General features: G+C 50.8%; 1 pseudogene; it reads left to right on the forward strand.

The window, feature by feature from the left end:
• Window positions 1–2,791: 2,791 nt before the first annotated feature.
• On the forward strand, window positions 2,792–3,513 carry LOC123020789 (annotated as a pseudogene).
• The last annotated feature ends 1,610 nt before the right edge of the window (window positions 3,514–5,123 follow it).

The following is a 5,123-nucleotide window of genomic DNA, read 5'->3' on the forward strand; positions in this document are numbered from 1 at the left end:
ACCAGCAACTACTGAGAACCAGTGCTGGCTTGGAAATATGTGCGGAGCGTACTCTTGGGCAAGATAATTGAGGGGACTTCTCTTCCATGGGTCCACATCTTCCTTTCCATGATGAGCACTGTCCAAAGGGTTGTCCCTTCTTCTTTGCTTAATCTATACAACCACCTAGAAGAAGCCATGGCCTGGGGTTTGGTGGTTTGGTGGATCAAGGGAATTGCCCTCAGAAATAGGCCTGAGTTTCCCTACTGCACCAAAAGCTCTAGGGCAAGAGGAGCTTGCTCTTCCTGTCCCCTTCCCATATGCAGCTTCCCATTGTCCTCTCTGAAATTCCAAGGGCTTCAGCACAGAAACTGTGATGGAGAAAGAGTGCCTCTCCTTCTCTGCTCAATCCAATGGGTGTAGAATTCAGGAAGTTCCTTTTGAGAGACAGGTCCTGTCCCTAGAGAAGGAGCTAGCCATCCTGTAGGTCTATTGTTGCTGCCCCTATGATTCTCCACCTGTGACTCAGTACAGAGCTGTCCAGGGTCCTATCTGCATCCCTGACATGTAGCTCCCTTGCTGTACTTCCTTACCCAAATATGGTCTTCCTTTTGCCCTGCCCTGTCCCTAGGAAGAGCTGCAGCCCAGTTTAAGGCCCAGTCTGGCATTGCAGTGCTGGGCAAAGTCCTGTTTGCATTCCCAATTCCTGTCTTCTCTCCATACTCTAATTTACCTGGACTTGCTGTTAGAACCCAAACTTCCCTTTGCCTTTTCAGGATTGGTCCCTGCGTAGCCTCATCTGGCTGTGCTTCGCCAGTCCCTGGATGCTTCCAAGAGCACTTCCTGGCCCCCCCCCCCCCCCCCCCGCTCATTCATTTGGAGAGAAGGGGTGAACAGGGAGAAATGAGGTATGGACCCCAGCAGGTATGTAACAGTGGTTACCCCTCTGTGGGCGCTTTTTGGAGTCGCCTCTCACCAAATCATGAGGACAGAGGGACACAGGCAGGAGTGACTAGACATAGCAACTGGCAGTCCCCTGAGCCTGACCCAGAAGCTTTTACAGGGTGTCAGAGCATACAAATCCCTGAGCATCCTGCAGTTCCACATCTGAGCAGAACTTCATGCATGCTGCACCCCCATTGAATATGCTCCTGGTTAAAAACTGGTGGTGTCCTGAAGGGCTGGGGAAACCTTACAGCAGCCTCCCCCAGCCTGGTGGCCCCCAGAAGTGCTGGACTATACATGGCCAAGCCAACTGGGGGGATGGGAGTTGTAGTCCAGCACATTCAGAGGGTACCAGGGTGGAAAAGGCTGCCCTAGAGATTAAGGTGTGCTGTGTGCCAGGTGTGCTGACAAAGAGCCAGGGTGGTTCTTGGCCTGTTGCTCCAGAGCACCTCTGCAGGAGTGGAGGGCCATGCTCGGCCTCAACCTCTCTGTCCCCTTTCAGATTTATGGGATAGGTCATTGTGCTGCCCCATAGCTCATCTCCTACAAGCTTCCTTGATGTAACTGTACATGCTAAGGCTCAGCTCTCATGAGCAGAGCAGGCTGGGGCCGGGGAAGCCCCTTCCGACTTGCTCAGTTTCTCTGTTCCTAACGGACCGGAGCAGGGGAATCACCCCTTCTCATGTAAATCTCAAAAGGGGGAGCCCACAGGACCCCTCACCACCCTTTGAGGATGGCTGTGCAAAAGATGGTTACATGCATCGCTTTGTGACAGCAGACCATCTGGTGTGGGACCCCTGGTTGCTTGGGATGCCTTGAGTAGGAATAAAGTCAGGCGACAAGTGGCCACATAACAGCAGCTAAGTAGGAGGAAATGGTTGCTCAGAGCAGTCCTGGGCATTAACCGCAACAGCAGTTTATTACAGTCAGTGACCAGCTTGTCCTTAATAAACAATTTAGAAATAGGACCATAGGTTGTGATATTTCAACTATTAAAAGACAAAATAACAATAAACAAATGATATCAATTTGTTTAAAATTACCTTTACAATTTCTAATTAAAAATGTAAAACGTTCCATAAAATATCTCTATGGATCTTGCAGGCCAGCTGCAAAAACCTAGCGCAACAGACTTTTAGCTGGGCATTACTTACTATTTATTTATTTAAACCGTTTGCATGCCACCCAACTGTCCCATCGCATTGGTGCCTATAAGGAACTTTCTGGCAAGCTCAGGATCAGATCTGCCTGGCCACCTTCTAAACAGATGAGAAATAAACTTGGCCCATATTTCTTGATAAAAACAACAGTAAGAAACAACGTGTTCAATTGTCTCAACCTCTCCACCAGCACCACAAGGGCAAACCTTCTCCACCGCAGGCGTCTTACAATACCTCCCCTCCAAGACCACAGAGGGGGTCTTGTGAGAAGGCCCTTCAAAGAGCGGGAGGCTTCAAGATCAAAACGTACGGTGCTGTGGCAATGATATATTTGGTATTTTCCGGTGCCAAACAACCCGGTACTCTCCTGATCTCACATTGCCGCTCGGTACCTAACCCTCTGTTTGGTGATTGCTTTTACCTGCTCTAGTCCCAGCACGAAAAGAGTCGATTTAGATGGACAGCAATTAGCCAGGACCATCTAAATGGTCGCATACGGTGCGGACCACCCGGGGGCTTTGAGGCTTCCATGGCAAAAAGGGAAAATACACAGGAGAGGGGAGGCTTCTTTGCGTGGGGGTGGGGGTGGGGCGCATGCACAGTGCCGGCTGACACTGGGTTCATTAATCAAGGCCATTAATTGTGCGCTCTCTGTCTCATTCCCTTCTTCTTGCAGTCCTGGATGTGCTAAGGAGCCGCATGAAAGGATGAGCTGGGCCTCTTTGCAAGAACTTGTGAGTGGTGTGAACAAGTACGCTACAGTTCCGGGACGTGTATGGCCCACGGTGGTGCCCTTCCTCCGTCTGCTCGTCCACTCCGTGGCAGCTGAGGGCTGGTCCAGTGGCCAGCATGACTTTGTGTGCAACACGCTACAGCCCAGCTGTGCCAACGGCTGCTATAACCGGCTCTTCCACGTCTCTCACATCCACCTCTGGGCCCTCCAGCTTATCCTTGTGACCTGCCCTTCTCGTCTTGTCCTCATGCATGTGGCCTGTCGGAAAGCCAAGAAGCAGAACCACTCGGAGGAAGCTGGAGAACTCGGTCGCCCCCAACGCTGGCAAGAAGCACGGAGACCTGTGGTGGACCTTTCTCCTCAGCATCATCATCAAGGCAGCTGTAGATCTTGCCTTCCTCTATGTCTTCCACTGCCTCTGCCACAACGTCGGTCTCCCAAAAGCGGTGAAATGTGCTACAGAGCCTTGCCCGGTCAGGCCGACGGCTTCAGTGCCGGACCTGCAGAGCAGAGGCTGCTTGCATCTTCCATGGCAGCCATGGCCAGGCTGTGTGTTATGCTCCACTTCTGTGAGGTGGCCTACTTGATAGGCAAGAGATGCAGTGAACTCGCAGCACCAAAGAGCCCTCAAAGCTGGCCGAGATGGAGGCCTCCATCTCCTTTGAGCTAATTCCAAGGAAGGACCACTGTCCTTGAATCGGGTCCTGCACTGACATCAAGCATGCTGCAGGTCAGGATGGGTTCATGAGGGAGGCAGCACAAGACAGCGCTGGCACACAACAGGGGAGTGCAGCCCAGTGTCAGACTTAACGCAGAGGTGGGGGAAAGCCAAGGAAAAGGAGAAGTCTTCTTCTTTGCTCAGGACCTTGGAGCAAATCTGACTGGGGCACCACCTCACTTGCTCCATGCCATTGATCCTCCTGGGTGGGCTTAAGAATCTTCCGGATGGATTTAAGAAGTGTCCCACTTTGGCCAGAGGCAAGTGGAATAGCACGGCCCCCCTGACCTCCTGCAGGCTCCAGATGCACCTGGGCAGAAGGTCCTCTGATGGGAAAACATCTGCAAATAAGAAGCTGCTCCATAGAAAGCAGTGAGCTAGTGCTGTTGCATTCATCCTGGCAATTGGGATGAGTGGGGAAGATAAGCAAAGTACCTTTTGCACACCTTCCATGTGATTCGGGGAAGCTAAAGAAGGAAGGATAGCCACCTGCCCATTTCTGCTTCCACCATGGCCAATTCACCCAAAGGCTGAAAAATCGAAGGAAGGCACACTCCAGCCCCTGCCATCAACCAGTAGACTGAGGTCAACTGGAAGCTGCATGCGGGGAAATCAGTATGGCAGGGAAGATATGCCTGCTTCCCTCCTTTCTCTCTGTCGCTTCCACCCTTTGTGCCATGACTGTTAGATTCTAAGCCTATGCAGAGTTAGCTCCCCATCCCCACCAGACCTCTAACCCCTAATCTGGATGAGCAGTAACTGCATGGTAAATCACAAAAAGACTTGGGAAGATAAGGATATCCTGGGAGAGGCTAGAGAACCATTAGGAGAAAGGGCAAATCCACGCACACTTTCCGCTGCTCTGCCAGAACTACTCAAACTGCTGGACTGGTGTAGGCATCAAGGAGGCCAGGAGCAAAGAGCAGACAGAGCTGGTCAGGACTGGGCAGAAACACAATACTGTACGTGGACCAGACTTGTTACTTGTGATAGCAACACTTCAGAAGGTTGGAGGCTATTATTCACCTGCATCCTGCTTAATTAACATATTGAGTGGATGTGACAGAGTAAGGTGGCTTTGGCTCATGAAAGCCACCAAGGCCCAGCATGTTTTTGATGAAACAGTTGCTTGTTGCTTCAGTGTACTTAAGTCATGTTACAACACGCTGAATTACTGCAACATGCTTGGGGTGTATAAAGAGCTAATTGACTGCCTCTGTTCTTTCCCAGCTTCTTGGACAAACCTGTTCCAAGGATTAAATGCCAAGTTTCAGCCAGTTCCCACCTCTGAAAGACCACAGTGCAGAAAATTGGAGGAGAATTATTGTTAAAACACTTTCTCTAAAAATGATTACATTTCAAAACTTGCTGGCCATATTTCCTTGCAATGGAAAAAAAGCATATTCAGTGTTTTGCTTCTAATCGAGGTGCAAACAGGATCAGGCTGCATGATCAACAGCCTGAGCAGAAGGTTGTGCTGCATGTGCCACCTGCAGGCTAACAGCAGGGGTGGGTGCATTTATTATATTTCTATCCCACCTTTCTCCCATCGTGGCACTCAAGGTGGCTGCATGCAGTTCCCAGGTGG

Source organism: Varanus komodoensis, unplaced genomic scaffold (genome assembly GCF_004798865.1).
Source record: "Varanus komodoensis strain SLA01 unplaced genomic scaffold, ASM479886v1 scaffold15, whole genome shotgun sequence".
NCBI classification, from domain to species: domain Eukaryota; kingdom Metazoa; phylum Chordata; class Lepidosauria; order Squamata; family Varanidae; genus Varanus; species Varanus komodoensis.